Source organism: Molossus molossus, unplaced genomic scaffold, assembly GCF_014108415.1.
Source record: "Molossus molossus isolate mMolMol1 unplaced genomic scaffold, mMolMol1.p scaffold_m16_p_18, whole genome shotgun sequence".
In the NCBI taxonomy this organism is placed as follows: domain Eukaryota; kingdom Metazoa; phylum Chordata; class Mammalia; order Chiroptera; family Molossidae; genus Molossus; species Molossus molossus.
Genome location: NW_023425353.1, coordinates 54,914,953 through 54,934,059, shown reverse-complemented (window position 1 = coordinate 54,934,059; position 19,107 = coordinate 54,914,953). Strand labels below are relative to the sequence as shown.

Here is a 19,107-nt window from a genome sequence, read left to right as displayed (position 1 = left end):
AGTGTGTGTCAAAGGTGTTCTAACTTTTACCAAATGAAAAACGATTTCCTGTCATCTCCATTTCTCTGTTTTCTGAAAACAATCACAGCAATTTTGATCTCCAAAGTGGGTGAGGAGGAGATAGGGATCTTTTGGATGCAGGCAGCGTTGGAGCAGAATCTTGTACAGATTCATTGCAACTTTGGAGAACGCCATGCTTGTTTGGAGAGGCGGAAGGGTCATGCCAGCAGACTTAAAAACTCCTACGTCCAGTGGGTATCTGCATTCGAAACACATTCTCATGAAAGTGACTATCTACCAGCCTTGTTTTGTGCTACCAGCTCCCCATTCTGATAACTTGCAATTTCCTCTTTGTTTTTTCCCTTTAGGCTTGGTCTCTGTCCTTATCCTACATCTTCTGGAGGTGGCCACGTTCTGAACCCGGGCAGCTGACAGCTCTATTTCTATGCATAAACATTAAGTGAGTCCATTTCTCTTCCTAAAAAACTTTCTAAACACCTGTCTAATTCACGTCAATTCTACCACTCAATCTATAACCTATCAGGGCAGACATTAAATTTGGAGTTCGCCATGGCACACATATTTAAAACAAGGAAACATAAAACGGAACATCTATCCCCCCCCCCTAAATCCCTTGGGCGCCAGGACCCCAAGTCCTGTGAGTATAACAGACAGATTACAACTTTCAAATGAAAATCAGAACCTTGCAAACTTTCTACCTGGATACCTGCGTAAATCACCGCAGACCTCTCCGATGAAAGAACTGTCCCCAGCTCTCCATTTCTGCCTCATGTGGGGGAGGGGACTTCACCCCTCCGTTGGCAAACATAACACAATACATATAGAACAGCAGCTTTCTACAGACACGAAGGAGAAATACAGACTAGAAACAATCATAAAGAAAAGCACAGATATATGGCAGAAAAGAGGAGAAAAAAATCACAAAAGGCGTGCAATGTTCACGTCGAAGACCTTGATCATTACCTTGACCGCACAGTGGATATCCCCCCAGCGTCCTGGTGCCTTGATTGATTTGATTAAGGTTTTGGCTTTTATTAATATTATTGTTTCTCAATGATTGATTTGGCTGAATTTGTTTGATTTGGCTTGGCTTTTTTTTTTTTTTTTTTTGGTCGATTTATTAAACTGCTAGTAAAATGAGGTTTTTACAGCATGGGGCTGAGATCCGTGCAAAGCGGTGGCGGCCACTGCTTCGGCGACCTGGCTGGTTTCAATCGGCGACCGAGCTGCCCCTGCTGCTTGTCGCTGCTCCGGACAGGCTCAGGGGGCGCGCCGCTGCCTTCTCCGCCCGGGTGGCTGCTGGGAATGAACGTGCCCCCACCTCCTGTCTGCCAGTCTGTCCTTCTGCACGTCTGTCTGTCTCGCCCAGCCCGGCAGCACAGCGCGGGATGCTGGCTTTCCTGCGCGCAGTTCTCGGGGCGGCCACTCTTCGCGGTCAGTCGGTGCTTGGTGGGTCTGTTCCTCCTGGTCTCTCGGTCCCACTAGCAATGCAGGGTCCCCCTTGCTGTCTTCCGCGCCCGCATCCCTCTCCCTCTGCTACTCAGCGCCGGCCTCTCCGCTCAGACAGAGGAGGGCGTCTGCAGGGAAGGAGCGTGCGAGTGCGCGCTCTGTCTCCTTCTGCCTCTCCGCCTGTCTCAAGCTGTCTAACTGCTCGCACCTGTCCGCGGCTCTGTCGCTGTCAGTCCCACTCTGAGCCAGCCAGCCTCGGTCCGTCCCTCCATTCCGTGGCCCCTACCTCCCCGCCTCCGTCGTCTGCCCGTCCGCCCGGCCTGACTCTGCCCTCCCACGCGGCTGGCACTGCTGCGGGGGCGGCGCCCCGCTCCTCTCTGCAGCCCCGGCCGCGTCCGGTCCCGCCCCAGCTGGAGGCAATGCGCGTGTGGCATGTGGCCCCACAGCTGCTGGGGCTGCAGACTCTAGTCCCCTGACCCGCCACACCCGGGAGATGGCCGCGGCTGGGCGTCTGCGGATGCCCGGCCTCTCTGCCACCGGGCGAGGCCAGAGTTGGCCGAGTAGGAGCGCAGGCACCTGCCGGGCGGTGCGCCTGGCGCGCGCTGCCATCTATTCCCCCGGCCGTTCTCCACCAGCCCCAAGGCTAAAGACAAAGCGCATGAGCCACGCGGGGCAGCGTGAGCATCATTAATCAGAGAGCAAACTGGCACGTTGCCCCCTGCCCCTCCACACCGCCTCCCGGCTCCTGGCCAGTGAGCGCGCACCGCCCCGGGTGCCCGAGCCCAAAAGCGTACCGCTCCCGGGCGCCTTGAGACTCCTGCTCGGACACTTGGCAAAGCCTGGCGCAGCTCCCTTGCTCCGGCGCTCACTTTCCAGGCCAACTCTGCGGAGAATATCCCACAATCACACCTCACTCCACCCAGTGAATCCGTAGCCTCAGAGCTCTCAGGGATTTGCGGCTTTGAGCGAAGACCAAAGTCCAGCGCGCAGCGCCAAGTGCACTCCCCTCCCCGTGGGCGACTGCCCGGACCGCTGCCCACCGCAGCGCTAGTTTACAGGAGCGAGGAGCTGCAGAGAGGAGGGCCCGGCGGGCAGGGCGAGGGGCAGGAGCAGAGTTGACACCCGAGGAAACAAAAGCGCTGCATTTTCCATTTGTTCTAGAATCCTTTTTTTTTTTTTTTTCATTGTCTCAGGGCACTCACTACCACACACACACAAAAAAAATTGTGGAGGAATGGGAATACATTTCCGGAATACCACCCACCTATCCTGAGTGCTTGTAGCGCCTACTTTTCCAACATTATAAGTCACCAGCCAAGATATATCACTCTGGCTTTCTGCCCCCAGCTGAGAGCAAGGCATTTGATTCTGGGCTTTTTTTGCTAGGTTGTTATTAATGTGAAGCAAAATTATAGTTGTACACGCCTGCATGAAATTGCCAAAGCTCGTTTTGACAGTATCCAGCAATTCAGCTTCTGAAATGTAGACGCGGAATCACCATGGACCTGGCGCTGTGACCACCCACTCCACAATAAATTGAAGAGGAGAAAACCAACTTTTACCAGCTACAGACAGTAACCCCATGAACAGACAACAAATAAACAGCAAGCACAAGCCAGATCATGAAAAAACATCACGTCCTTTTAGTTTCATTCACTTACATCCATTTCTAATGACAGACCTTCTCAACAGATTTATTAAGGATGCACCTTCCACTGTCTAGAAAAACGTAATTTCAACAGCTGGAGCCATGTTTATACACACTAAGAGAGTGACTGTAAATACCAAATAGAGAATAGGAGTTTTAGAAAACGTCGCGAAAGCACTAGGAGAAGGGTGTGCTGGTCCTTGATGAAGATAATGACTGTATTTTCTAAACATTAGACATTGTCTCCCTGGGGACCAGCTCTTGCTGGAATAAGAATGAATCTGCTGTATGAGGTTTCGGCGAATGCAGCTGAAGGAATTCAAAACCGTCAGTCGATCTATTTCTACTTGGTCCTTTCCAAAAGCATTCCCCCTCCCTCCAGCCGTATGAAATTCAAAGGAAAATGAATAAAAAGGACTTCTAATTACCTTACCTTTCCTCTGTCTCAAGTCATGGAAAAGACTACTTTTGGGTGGGGGTTGTGGTGCCACGTTGTGCTGGGTTGTAAATTCCCACACTTGGCCCTGCATGGAAAGAGGGGCGGTGGGTTTGATTTCCCTTCTGGATGGGACTAGGCATCTCCTGAATGGATGGATGGGTAATGTACTCACAGGAAAATTTAACAGCTTGCTCTTAACAAAGTCTTCCTAGAACAAATCAGATTTTACTCTGAGAATTCACTAAGAAAATGGAACTCGGTGCTATAAACTGGATTAGACATTGTAGCCGTTGGGTAGGGGGAGGGAAACACAATCAGTACTCAGTACACACTCCAGAGATTATGGAAAAGAACAAGATGGATGTTTCACTGTCTTAATAGTGCATGGACAAACTTGATGACAAAATTTAGTGCAAAAAAAGAAGGCATCCCAAGAGAGAATAACACTAATCGGCTTCCATTACATTTTCTACCTTTCCTTGTAATATTTTGTCAACAAATTAGGAACTGGAGAAGGCTCACATTTGTTCGATTCTGTGGAGATAATTAACTTCCAGCTATCCCATTTTAAGTTTTGTGTCCCATTGTGGGACTGAAAATATACTTCTGGGAGCCTTAGGCAGGCAGTGAACAGTGGGTGATTCTTCTAGCCATTCAGAAAGTGTTTGTATTTTTAAAACAATCTGAAATAGTTAGCATACCTAAAGGTCCTTGACCTTTTGCATATTAACTACCACTACACTCACTAACACAGATGTCTGCTTTATTGGATCTCTGGTGACCGATCCGCAATGCCAGTCACAGAAGTGTTAATGCACCAAAAGCATCTTGACTTTAGGGACAGGAGGTGGTGATTGCGTGAGAAGAGGAAGTGGTGCTGTGATTCTCCTGATCTGGGCGCTTTTGAATTAATCTGGTATCATGTTTGAAATGAAAGAGCACGTAGCCAGGTAACCCCAGCTTGGGGAGTTGAGCTCACCTACACACTGGCAAACATCTAAGATTGTCTCGACAAGCTCCTTTAAACGCATATCCCCCTAGGACACTAAATTAGTGCCCTTTAATGAAGCTTCCAAATTGGATTTTCAAAATAAGGCAAATTGCGAAAATCACCCAGCTACCTTTATAAGCACCTTTTCAGCTGAAGCGAGAAGTAGAATTTCCGTGCTGTTGAACTTCCATCATGGCAACAATTAGGCTGCGAGCAACTCTCCTTTAGGGCATTACCATCCCCCACTACCATGGAGGTGCTCAGATCCCCTGGGGAGACTTCTCATTTGCCCTGCTTCCAACAGAATAGTCTAGGGCTTATTCGATACCAGTCTTGGGTTTACAGGCGTGTGGTAGAGAAAGGCAGGGGAATAAGAACGGGAAAGAAAAGATTAGCATTTCAACCAGAAAAGTTTAGTTCCTCATTCTTATTTTATACTAAGCCAAAATAACTCTAAGACACATTTCAGAACATCAACAAAGAATGTTACATCACGTATGCATCTGAGCATGAAGAAATGTCACGATCAAAAACAAAGAGGACTTGGGAGACGAGAAACCAAATGTTCTGATGGCACAGATCCCTTGACGGCAGCCATGCTTCCTCTGCGGTCTGCTGTGCGCAGCAGAGGAAAATTATCTTCTTGAACCCACAGTGTTCTCAGGGCAGACCGTAAATGAACGTTGGCCTGCACACGCACACAGCGATATTTTGCTGAGAACGCAAACCAACGAGCTTCCTCAAAAAATGAACGTGTGTAGGATTTTCAGAGAGATGCATCTCTATCCAAGGAGGGACAATAAGAAGGGAGAGATCAACTAAAGAGAGGTTTAGAAAATCTGTCACTAAAAGATCTCAGCATCAAAACACAACAAAGGCTGTTGACTAAATTGCCTATTTCTTTTCAGCATCTCTCGGGGTAGACATACTAGCATCCAGACACATCTTTAGTATTTGGGGGTTGTGCCCCTCGGGCCCCCAGAACACTGTTTCTTTCTTCTCTGCACTCTATGCCCTGAGGGACCTGTGGCTTTGGCATAGCCGAGGCAGGTGCAGCAGATAGCAGAGCACTTAGATGCAGGGACTCTGAGTGCAGGGCAGCTGTGTGCAGGCAGGATGTCCTGCAGGCTCTCTCTACCTGGCCTGAGTGCAGGGCAGCTGTGTGCAGGCAGGACGTCCTGCAGGCTCTCTCTGCCTGGCCTGAGTGCAGGGCAGCTGTGTGCAGGCAGGACGTCCTGCAGGCTCTCTCTACCTGGCCTGAGTGCAGGGCAGCTGTGTGCAGGCAGGACGTCCTGCAGGCTCTCTCTACCTGGCCTGAGTGCAGGGCAGCTGTGTGCAGGCAGGACGTCCTGCAGGCTCTCTCTACCTGGCCTGAGTGCAGGGCAGCTGTGTGCAGGCAGGACGTCCTGCAGGCTCTCTCTACCTGGCCTGAGTGCAGGGCAGCTTGTGTGCAGGCAGGACGTCCTGCAGGCTCTCGCTACCTGGCCTGAGTGCAGGGCAGCTGTGTGCAGGCAGGACGTCCTGCAGGCTCTCTCTGCCTGGCCTGAGTGCAGGGCAGGTGTGTGCAGGCAGGACGTCCTGCAGGCTCTCTCTACCTGGCCTGAGCGCAGGGCAGGTGTGCAGGCAGGATGTCCTGCAGGCTCTCTCTACCTGGCCTGAGTGCAGGGCAGGTGTGTGCAGGCAGGATGTCCTGCAGGCTCTCTCTACCTGGCCTGAGTGCAGGGCAGCTGTGTGCAGGCTGGATGTCCTGCAGGCTCTCTCTGCCTGGCCTGAGTGCAGGGCAGCTGTGTGCAGGCTGGATGTCCTGCAGGCTCTCTCTGCCTGGCCTGAGTGCAGGGCGGGTGTGTGCAGGCAGGACGTCCTGCAGGCTCTCTCTACCTGGACTGAGTGCAGGGCAGCTGTGTGCAGGCAGGATGTCCTGCAGGCTCTCTCTACCTGGCCTGAGTGCAGGGCAGCTGTGTGCAGGCAGGATGTCCTGCAGGCTCTCTCTACCTGGCCTGAGTGCAGGGCAGCTGTGTGCAGGCAGGACGTCCTGCAGGCTCTCGCTACCTGGCCTGAGTGCAGGGCAGCTTTGTGCAGGCTGGATGTCCTGCAGGCTCTCTCTACCTGACTTGCTAGTACCCCTGCTCCAGCACCAGTGTTCTCAACTTCCTATGGAACCCACAAAAGATGGTTTTCAGTTTTAAAAACTGGGTCCAGAATTGAAAACAGAAAAGCAGCAGAAGCAGCAGGAGATTAGAGGTAAATGTTACCCCCTCGAAATGCAAGGGATGAATCAGAGCGTACTGTTGCCAAAGCACTGTGTGTTCTTCTGCCTCCGGTTCTACATCCGCATTCCTGAGAGACAGCATTTCCTCCACGATGGACACTGTTCCCTTTTCACACAAGGAAGACAGAGGTTACCAAGTTATCCTGAACTTGGAATACTATGCTTGGCTTCTCGACAATGAGATATTATTAAAAGGTCTATGGATTAGGCACTAGAATGAAACAGTTATAATCCATCTCTAATGAAGTATAGGTCACTTACATTTTAAACTGTTCTTCATAACTTAAAATGATGTGTGTGAGTGTACACACATGTGAGTGTACGTGTATAGTTAAAAGGCAAAACATATCCACAGTGTTAATATTTCAAAAGAATACTATTAGATCTTACTGGAAACCCAGTTGTAAGCCAATATCCAGTGCCTGAAAAAGAATATGCAGATTTGTAATTATGCATGAATATATGTACAACTTGTTCTCCAAAGCTACTCTTTAAAAAAATTTTTCTTTTTTCCTTTGAAAATAAATGCACATTTGCAAAACCTATAGAGACATATAGTTTTTTTTAAAAGGCAGGGGGAATCAAGATTAAAAAAATGAAAATCTCTCAAAATATCACCACCCAAGCAGCCATCACTTTGTGCTTAGCCAATCTCTGTGCATATATATCCATACATATACAGCTTTATTTTGCATAAATGGATTGCAAAATATATGTTACTTTATAACCTGCTCCTGCTCTCTACTTTAGAATAAGTCATGGGGTTCTTTTCATGACAATGACTGTATCAATATATTTATCACAACAGTAACCTATTGAACACAAAGCATGAATATGTTACACATAAATGAAAGCTATCGGTGGGCATGGTTTCTCAACTGGAGGGTTATCCCTTGAGGGATAAAATTTGATTGATCTTCCAAAGTATCTATATTTTATACTCTGGCATAATACTAGATTTTAAGATGTTTTATTACTTTCTGAACATATTTTGCTTGGATTTCTAATATTTATTAAAGAATTGATTGACCTTTGCCTTCCTGGTGTAAACTATATAAATTGAATTGCATTAAATTAAAGCAAAACCTTTTGTTATGTAAGGAGAATTAAATAAAAATTCTAGGAGTTTACTAATGATCTGTTTGTTTCAGACTTTTCCCGTAACATAGGCAACAGAAACTTTTTTATCCATAGGAAGGGTAAATGGTTGAGGAAGCCTAGTGAACCCTTTCAGGCCAAGAAATGGTCATCTGGTGAACTGTGGGTCTGCCTTCTTCCAACTCCAGATACAAAGAGGATCCTAGGCACCATGGGCAAGCCCCCAAACCATTGTTTTGATCTTCTTCTTTGGTTATCATTTTAACTATTTGACTACACAGAGTTAAAATCCCCGATTGACTTAAATTATCAGATATTTATTCCTAAGCTCTAGGGTGGGGGTTCAGACACAGGAATACATTAAAAAACAGGAAGCTCCAATGACAAAGAGAAAGAGCCAGATAAGAATGATCAGCCTAACAATTCAGAGTTACTTTCACTTTATTGCATGAAAGTGTAATTCAGGGCTAACCCTATCCAATTCTTTCCTTCTCAGACAGACAGATAGGCACCTCACCTTGCAGCCTTCTTGCAGTCAAGAGGGCCGAGTGACAAGTTCTCACCAATAATAGGTGCATGGAACCGATGTATGTCACTTTGGGCTGAGGCAATGAAAAGCTTTTGTGAAATTCTCAGACATTCCAGCTACATGATGATCAGCCTGGGCCCCTGAGTGACTGTGTGGAGCAAATTTCAATACTGACCCATGTCAGACATACAAAGTAAGCAGGAAAAAAAGAACTATGTTTCAACCAGCTGAATTTGGGGGACTGTTTCCTACCATAGCACAAGTTAGACTCCCTGATTGATAAACTCATGGTATGTGGGAGAGCGACATGTACTTTAGTAAACAGAGGCCGGGCCTCAGACTCAGAGGCCAGAACCTTGGTCCTGAATCAGTCACCAAATCACTAGGAGACTTGAATAAGTGATATCTGCCTTAAAGCCTCAGTTTTTTTTGTTTTTTAAATTTCTAAAATGAGGCAATAGCAGTAAGTTTTCATCTAAATAATATCACACTGTTCTAATTACTGAATTGTTATATTAAGGCTTAATATCTTCCAGGTGAGATCCTGTTCTCCTTTTTTTTTATTTTTATTTTTAGCTTTATTGAGATATTATTGACAGACAAAATAGTAGGATATTTAAAGTGTACATCATGGTGGTTTTGTATATGTATACATTGTGAAAGAATTCCCACCATGTAGTTAACACATCCATTTTTAACTTTACCTTTTGTCTTTCATTTCAATTCTAGAAATAGCCTAGACATTTTAATAAAATATTTTATTGGTATTTTCATTGACATCGCATTGGATTTGCAGACTGATTAGAGAATTGCCATCTTTGCTTTGTCTTCCCAAGTAATATCATGAGTCTCTTCTGTTTTTCAGTTGGGTTTTTAATGTCCCCCAGGAATATCCAAATTATTTCTAGGTATGGCCTCATCAATTTCTAAAGTTGTTCATTGTACCATCTCTTACATATTTGTATTAGTTTTTTCAAAAGAAAAAAAAATTTTTTTCCAAATGGTTTTGGAGAAAGAGAAAGGGAAGAGAGAGAGAGAGAGAGAGAGAGAGAGATGTGAGAGGGGAGCATCCATCAGCTGCCTCCTGCACACCCCCTAGCAAGGATCGAGCCCACAACCTAAGCGTATTCCTTGACGGAATGGAACAGGCAACCACTCAGTGCATGGGACCACGCCCAACCAACAGCCACACCAGCTAAGGCCAAATAAACCAGCTTTTAAAAATATCTACATGTTCTAGTTCATTAGATCCTACATTTGTATCTTTCTAATATTTTGAGGTTTGTTCAAGTATTATTTTATAGCCTCTTAAGGAGAAATCTTAGCTTATTCAATTTTTTTTTTTTAAATCCTCACCTGAGGCCATTTTTGCATTTATCTTCAGATAGAGCTGGAGGGAGAGAGGGGGGAAGAGAGAGAGAGAAACATCGATGTGAGAGAAACACATGGACTGGCTGCCACCCACACAACCCTAACCGGGGCCAGTGACAAACTAACCGAACCCGGGACTCTCTGGTCTGTGGGCCGGCGCTCTAACCGCTGAGCCAAACCAGACTGGGCTTAGCTTATTCAATTTTAATGTTTCTTATTTCCTACTATACACACTTATGTATATATATTTTCATCTTAGTAAGCTTTAGCTGCACTATTTTACTATTAGTACTTTCTTAACTTGATACTATGTAGTAATTATCATTAGAAATTACTTTTATCCATGGCCGATTTGATAAAATTTTTTCTCTTTTATAATAATTTGTAAAGATGGTTTGTTAAAGCAGTTTCTACTTTTTATTGTTGGGCTTTCTTTTTTTTTTTTTTTTTTTTTTAGTTAGGTCAATGGTTTTGAAATTGTCGAGATCTTGTTTAGGAGTTGGCATGTGAACAATTTTTGTTAATAGCCCATGTACTCTTAAAAACAATGCGTGTCCTCTATTTAGTACAGGGCTCTATGTAAATCTATTCATTTAGATTTGTAAAATTAAACTATGTTGTTTTAAAATCTTTTATTGTCCTTTCAATTCTGTCTGCTTGATCTGATCCATCTGCTGCTGAGAGAACTGTGCTAACATACTTGATCATTCTTACGGCTTTGTTAATTTTTTTCCCAATCATTTCAATGGTTTTGTGCATTTTTATTATGTTTTGTTAGACAGGTACAAATTTACAAATAGCATGTCTTCTGAATAGGTTTTTATTTTTTTCCTAAATTAAGTATGACTTTTATATCTATTAATAATTTTACATTAGATTCTATCTCGTCTGTCACTAACATAGACACAAGAATTTTGGCTATAATATGGTAATAAATATCACATTCATTTCAAATTTTCTGTATTGATTATTACCTCTTTTATTCTCTCTTTTTCTGGGACACATATTAGATATGAGCTATAGCTTTTCTAGATGTGTTTATCTCTCTGCATGGAATTCTGCATTAGTTCCTCATATCTAACTTTGTCATTTTCCTTTCAAATATGTTTAATGTTCTTTTTAAGCCACCTATTGATTTTTAATATTTTATATTAAATTTATATTTATATTTTATGTTATATATTATATATATACTAGAATTTCTATTTTGTTTACTTTCCAATACTCTATTACATGTTCCTAAATTAGACTGATTTATAATTTTTCCATCTTGAATTGTCCTTATCTATCTCAGTTATTGGGAGAATAATTAGAATCATATAGTTAGTGTATTAACTAACCTCTCACAATTTTCTATCTTCCAGAAGAGTATAAATAATAAGAAGAATTAGCCCTACCTGGTTTGGCTCAGCAGTTGGAGCATCGGCCTGTGGTCCAGAAAGACCTGGGTTCAGTTCCTGCTAAGGGCACATACCTCAGTTGCAGTTGGTCGTGCGGGTAGCGGCCACTCGATGTGTCCCTTTCATGTTGATGTTTCTCTCTCTCTCTCTTCCTCTCTTCCTCCCACTCTACCTGAACAAAAAAATGGAAAAATGTCCTCGGGTGAGGAAAAAAAAAAAAGAATTATCTGTATCTTTAAAGAGTTTGATGGCTTGACAAAGGTAGAATTTAGGGATATATTACCATTTCAGTATGATTTCTGACATGTTTGAGTTTTCTAGTTCTTCGTGTACTAAAATTTGAAATTTATATTTCCCAAGGAAAAGATTCCCTTTCCTTCACATTTTCAGATGACTGGTATATAGCTCTATATTTGATTATTTTACACGTGAGAAGAAGCCCTCTTCTGCTGCTATCATCATGCACCTTTTATTTCTTTCCTCATATAGCCTGACAAAAAGAGGGGTGAGGGGGTGAATGGGTATGTCAGTGTCAAACCAGGGACACCAGCTGTGGTCAGCAAACTGTCATCTCTTCAATTGGTGCTGCGTTTCTGCCGCTTTAGGAAGCTGTCAGCTTGTGACTAAACCCCCTTGGAGCTCCTCCCTCCTGCAATAAAGGGCTTGGATTACTTCCTTCATCGAATGTTCTCTCCCATCTATGTTTCCTTGTCCTTAATTACAAATACACCAGTGGCTCTCTGTTTCATTTCCCTGTGCAGTTTTGTCATTTTTATAGATTTAGGCCAGAAGGAAGAGGCTTCAGCCTGTACTTAGTACGCCATAGTGAAATGGACTACATACCTTTTTAAAATAATTTTTATTAGCAAGGAACAAGAAGTGCATAAACCACTCTTTCTCCAAAAGATCTATAATACTATAACCTAGATTTGCATAATAAAACACATCACTTCTTTGTCAACTTACCCTCAGCAAGCAGTATTTGGTAGCCAGGTTAAAGGCAAAAATTTATATGTATGTGTGCCTATAAATATTATACATATAAAATATGTTTATACATAATATATGTTATGTATTTTAAAAATTATATACTTAATATTCATTTATATATTTAATTTTTATAACATATTTTATATATTTTAAAAATTATATATAATATGTTTATATATAATATATTTTAATTGTGTAAATATTACATATCTATATAAGTGCTATATATTATATATTTTAAAATATATAAACATATGTTAAATATATAATATATAATATAACAAAATTTATAATTTAAAAATACATATTTTATATATAATATCTATACATATACATATATAATGGCATATATAATATATTATCTATTCTAATATATTATAGCACATATTATATGGAAACTTTTCATGAAGTTTCATTAATAGCTGTACAGACTCATATCTAACTTCAAAATATTTTAGCTGTGTTCGTCTACTTAAAAATACATTGGCATGTGTGTATACATATGTATTGTATAACATATACATGATATAACATATATGCTATATGCCATATTATATTGTTATATTATATATGATATGTATATACACACAAATATACATATTTCACACACCAATGAATGTCTTAAAAATTTTAATTCAATATGATATAAAATATATGCTACATAAATATAACAAATATTATGTTATATATTATAAGTAATTAACACACATATATGTGCATATACATATATACATTAACATTTTGGCAGGTTTCATTGAACACTATGTAACCTTTCTTATCTGTTTGAGTATTAGTGTTGCAAACTTATTTCTTATAGAGTTTTAAATGATCCAGAAACAAAATATATTATCTTTAGCCTAATTCAAAGCAACTTTTATCCAGTGATTTAAAAACTTTTTAGATATTGTAGTTTTCAGTTCTAGAATTTTTGTTTCATTCTTTCATAATTTCTGTGGTTTTTTTTTTCATCCTCATCGAGGATATTTTTCCATTTTTTGTACAGATAGAGTGGGAGGGAGAGAGAGGAAGAGAGAGAGAGTGCGAGAAACATCGACGTGAAGGGACACATCGAGTGGCTGCCACCCGCACGACCAAACAGGGCTGGGGACAAACTGCAACCGAAGTATGTGCCCCCAGCGGGAACTGAACCCGGGTCTCTCCGGACCGCAGGCCGATGCTCTAACCGCTGAGCCAAACCGGCCAGGGCAATTTCTGTATTTTTTACAGAGGTTTTCTATTATTTTATTCATTGCAAGAGCATTTTCCTTTAGCTTATTTAGCTTGGTTATCGTCGCTGTTTAAAGTTATTTACTAATTCCAAAATCAGGGCTATTTGGAGTTTGGCCTTCATTGACTTCTTTTTTCCTCTTGAGAATGAACACGTAATTCTGCACCTTTGATTGTCAATCAATTTTTGATTGTATCATGGATTATGTGAATGTTACATTATAGAAATTCTGTATTCTGTTATGGTCCAATGAAGAGCGCTGATATTTTTGTTTTAGCAGGTAATTCACTTGAGTGGGCTCAAATTGCACATAGTATTTAAGACAGCAGCTAAAATCTTAGATAATTTCTTCTTTTTAGCTGGACTTCTTGCAAATCAGCCTAGTGCATTTGTGGTTCAGGGATCAGCCAGAGGTTTCAAGAGCGTATAGACCGAAATTGGGACTCCTCTTTCTGAGTCTGTCTTTCCCAGAACCCTTCCCTTACTTTCCAGTGGTCCTTCAAATTATTAAGTCTACTTTTCTTGGTCTTCTTTTTTTTTTTTTTAACAGAGTTTTAGTTGCCATATAAGGCTGACGTTGATTGCCCTCAGAACGCAAGTCATAAAAACACATGCTAGTCCTTTAATTCAAGAATCAATTACCTTCCAAAATCTGCTGTCAGAGTTTATTGTTGTCATCTCGGGGAGATTTTTGTCTGCTAGGAGTTTACTCAGCCATTCAAGAAGCAGGTCTCGAAATTCCCCCGAATTCCATAAAGGAAGAAAGAGGAAAATGGGAAGACAAGGAAGAAAATACTATTCATAAAACTTTGAACCTGAGGAAGAGGAAGGGAGATCATTTCCAGTTTCACCTATTTACACCCCTTTGCCAAGAACTATGTTCCATTATAATCAAGTCTGGATGTCAGGGAGCCTGGGATTCACACAGTTCTCTTTCCATCTCCTGTAGTCAAGGGAGACTGGGAAAATGAAACTAAAACTGGTGTTAAGTAGACCGAATTACTTTGTCACTGTCTCCACTTTGGTTTCTAAACCAATTACATGCCTTATCTTCCTTATGAAATATGAAGGCTGGATATTTCTCTCTGAAATGCAAGCGTATTTCTTTCAATCAATCTGGCTTGGCTAGATTTTAGGAAATAGAGTGTGTCGAGAATAGAAGTAAAGCTTCTCCTCTCAGTAACTTCAGGCTTAGATGTCACCAGCCACTTAAAGTCTCTCGCTAGAGGTACATAAACAGAGGGACTATTTCTCAGGGCTTCTGAAGAGTTCTGTACACCTTCCTGCTGGATCTATTCACCAATAGGGTGGATTAAAACTAAGCTGGTCTTTCTGATTGAGACAGAGATGTCTAAGAATGTTTCTTTCTGTTCCGTGGTTATTAAGCACAGTGCAATATCCTAGAACACTGAAAATCGTTGTGGAGTGTGTCTCAATTTGTTACTAATAATATTTAAATATTAAGTTTGCCAGTTACTTCAATAACAAATTAAACTCAGTTATTTCTTTAATAGTGCCATTAAAACTTCTTGCGTTCTAGGGAGTTTACTTGAGGAGAAAGTACAGAGATAAACCTAAATATTTTAAAATTTTACTTGGGAGTGTCCTACCCCCAAGTATAGGTCATAGAAAAGAAAAGAAATGTTTCAAAATAACACATGTTGCTTACTAGAGAACACAAGAAGTTATTAACCTAAACAGAGGAGCTGGCAAATAAAATGATGCCAGAAACAGGACGTTCTGAGAGGATGGAAGATATTGGCACAAATATCAATGAGACCATAAGTCGATGAATATTGGTAATAAACAAGAAAACTGTATAAGTAAATATGATCACCCATGTGGCACCTCGCCATGGCAGGAGAAAGATCATGATAGGGAAAAGAGCAATGGAAAAGTCTAACTTACCTAGAACCTACAGGTCTTTTACAAAGAGAGTATGAGCCCTGGCCGGTTTGGCTCAGTGATTAGAACGTTGGCCTGTGGTTCCGAGAGACCCGGGTTCAGTTCCTGCTAGGGGCATGTACCTCGGTTGCAGTTTGTCCCTGGCCCTGGTTGGTCATGTGGGTGGCAGCCATCGATGTGTCCCTTTCACGTCGATGTTTCTCTCTCTCTCTCTTCCTCTTTCTCCCTCCCACTCTATCTGAACAAAAAATGGAAAAATGTCCTCGGGTGAGGATTAAAAAAAAAAAAAGAAGAAAGAAAGAGAGTATGAGTTAAAAAGATATACACGGCAGCTAAGTGATGACTGAACTAGGCGAGAGAGCATTGAGGTGACAATAGAGAGAGTAGGCAGCACAGTGCGATCCCTGAGGAAATGACTATCCAGCCAGATGGATGCTGGGTTCCTGGTGTTGAACATAAAACTGACTCAAGGGGAAGATACAGCAGTCATGAGGGACCTCAAACCCCTTTCCTGTTGCTCAAAGCCTCATCTGCCTAAAAAGCAGAGCACCTGATAAATTCTGGATGTGCCCTGATCACAGTTTCATCCCTTAAGAAGTAGAAAATACCCAGTTTAGCCTGTTTTATGCACTTGGGGGTGGGGGTTAGTTAACAAAGAGGATGGTATAGCAACCTTGGTATGTGATGGACTGGGCACAGTCTTCTTACCTGTCTTTCCCTAAATTTCAAAGATAAAAACATAAAAATTCAGAAATAGAATGGGTATAATCTCCATGGCCTGAGTCTGCAAAAGGAAAAAAAAATTGGTAAAGAAGGCTGGACTAATCCAAAGAATGGAAACTTCCAAATTATTCCATAGACAAATACACATGGGCAGAGATGAATGCGTCTACACCGGCAGCTCTCCAACAGGGTCTAAAGACCATAAATTAAAAGTGAAATAGAACATGACCAAAGGCCTGTGGGACATGGCAGCAAACACGGGGGTTTTTAAGCAGCATATGCAAAGGGCACTACTGCCCTGGCCGGTTTGGCTCAGTGGTTAGAGCGTCAGCCCGTGGACCAGGGAGTCCCGGTTCAGTTTGGTTCAGTTCCCGCTAAGGGCACTTACTTGGGTTGCAGTTTGTCCCTGGCCATGGTTGGGGGTTGCGGGTTTGGGGTCCTGTGGGTGGCGACCAGTGGATGTGTTGATGCGTCTCTCTCCCTCCTGCGCTGCTGCGGTGCATGTGGTACCCTGGTTGCATGGTGCACAGTGTCCGCTGTGCTGTGGCCTGGCCCCATCTCCCTGGAGGTTTTATGTGGTGTCACCCAAATAATACTCATCGTCGATTATTCTTATTCTCATTGTTATGGCCAAGCTGATTGCTCACTGTTCTTTTCAGGTCTGCAGTCTTTGGGAATGCCCTGCTCTGGAAGTTCGCTCCCTCGGATACCTCGCAAAATGCCTTTCACTAGTTTCTACTCCCCAGGGACGGGCTGCTCTCCCTTTTAAGATGAGGGCTCTGGAACCGTGACTTTTCTTGCAGGCTTCCTTCACACGTGGGCAAACAAAAAGATCATGTGCCACTCATCCGCAATTAGGAAACTGAAAAGTTGCACTAGACAAATAGATGCCTTTCAGATTTTCTGTGGAACGTTGCTGTACGCCCCCCTCCTTGCTGGCCTTAACAGCTCCACTGTGCTTCCCGCGTGATTATTAAATCCAATGTTCTCACAACATTCTCGCAAAGACACGCTGTTGTTCCACCGCCTGCCTCAGGGCCCGTATGGCATTAGCAAAATGAAACTGTTTTTATGGAGTTTTTTTCCTTTCCTTCTTTACTACCTAGAAGTTTTTCTTTTTTTTTTTTAAATACAGCATTCAGGCACAATAAGCTGTCAGTAAAAAAACCATGGAGTACGATTTTTATCAAAGGAAAAAAACTTGATTTGTGGAAGAAATGGTTTTTGTTATATTTTGATTAAAAAAAAAAGATAGATACAAAAGAAATAAGTATGAGATTTTAAAGCAAAAATAATTGAACAGCTTTACATCCATTAACTTTGCATGGTCTGGAATGTTGTCTCGAATATTGTCAGTATTACTGAAATCTGCCCGTGACTTCCAAAGTCGAATCCCGTAGCTTCACTGCTAAGTTTCATTGCCACCTGGGTTTTGATTTTATTATTCTCCTAATTATTTATTTATTTATTTATTTATTTATTTATTTATTTATTTAATCTTCACACGAGGATATTTTTACATTTATCTCCAGATAGAGCTGGAGGGAGAGAGGGTGGAAGAGAGAGAGAGAAACATTGATGTGAGAGAGACACATCTATTGGTTGCCACCCATAGGACCCCAACCAGGGCCAGGAACGAACCGCAATGGAGGTCCGTGCCCTTGGCCAGAATCGAACCCAGGATTCTTTGGTCCGTGGGCCGACGCTCTAACCGCTGAGCCAAACTGGCCAGGGCCATTATGCTCCTTTTTAAATAGCTTGACCCCATATATGCATTTCAATTAATATGTTGTTCATATTGGCTTCTTAGATTTTTATGAAGACACAAAAATACATACATATTCCATGAAGTTTCTTAAATATGCTCTTTCAAACTCAGTATTAATTTCTAAGATTTGTCCATGTTTTTGTATGATAGCTATAATTCATTCCTTCTTACTGTTATATAATATTCCATTGCGTGACTAACCATTTTTCCATCATTAGACATTTAGCAGATAAAAATGTTATCGAAAATTATCATGGAAATAAATTATGTAATAAATTTTGTCTGGATAGGTACTTTTAAAATAAAACTTTGAATGTATATGCTCTCTATTAGATTAAATTAAATCCCAGTCTGACTAAATATTTAAATGTTAATTTAAAAAGTAGAAGTTGGACGAGGAGAGAATAACCACAATAAACATTCCTATTGGGGAAGTGGAAAATGGGAGCTACATGGTCACAGGTGTGCAGCAATTCTGAAATCCTTCTAGGCACTGAGCTTTCTTCTAATTCCCTGCCCTGCTCCCTGTATATCTCAATTCTCTCTGTCTCTGTCTCTCTCTCTCTGTCGCTGTCTCTCTCTCTCTCTCTCTCTCTCTCAGCTGTTTCTATAAGGCTATCTACAATAATAGGTGTGAAGGTCACACCCTTTGACCAATCTTTTCTTTTAGGCACATTAATCCACTGAAACATTTTAACAATACGTATGTAGGCTACACTCTGATTTTTATTTTTGCTTGCATCATTTTAATCAAATGATCAGCTCTACTGGGCATGTTTCCATTCAAAACCTCGTTATAAAAAACAAAACAAAACAAAAAAACTCTTTGTATGCCATCTGAACTAGGGTCTAGAAGCACTCTGCTTTTCTAACTTTAGAGCCTCTACTTTTATTCATTTCTATTTGCAAACTAATCAATTCTTTCTGGAAGTTACCCTTTTCTCTTAACACTTTGCCGTGGTAACTGATGATATCCTACACTCACTGCTAACATGTCTGTCTTTAGACTATCTTCTTATAGCCTCATGTATGTAAGGAGTGTGATTTGCTTCCTAGATTCCTGTACACAACAATTTCATCAAATATTTTGTTCTTTTCAACATCAGATATTAGCCTTCTCACAACCCTGCTCTCTGCTAAACCAGTGCCTTCCAAGTTATGTTTTGGTTCTAGCAGTCTCTCTCTTAGGGTATAGGCTTATTTTTAATCACCAGATGATATTTCAAATTCCTGTGTCCAAAAAGTATTGAGGAATGTGAATTAACCCCACCTCTTATC

General features: G+C 41.8%; 1 protein-coding gene across 2 annotated transcripts in view; it reads right to left on the bottom strand.

Annotated features, from left to right (window-relative positions):
- ARPP21 (cAMP regulated phosphoprotein 21) overlaps positions 1 to 19,107 on the bottom strand; it is a 605,449-nt gene that overhangs the window by 146,771 nt on the left and 439,571 nt on the right. Inside the window, exon 1 of one of the 2 annotated variants that reach the window (XM_036267057.1) lies at positions 985 to 1,084. The exons of the other annotated variant lie outside the window; for it this stretch is intronic. The gene's annotated coding sequence lies outside the window, so the exon portion shown is untranslated. Of the gene's footprint in view, positions 1 to 984; positions 1,085 to 19,107 lie in introns of those variants that run through there. 2 annotated transcript variants of the gene reach the window in all.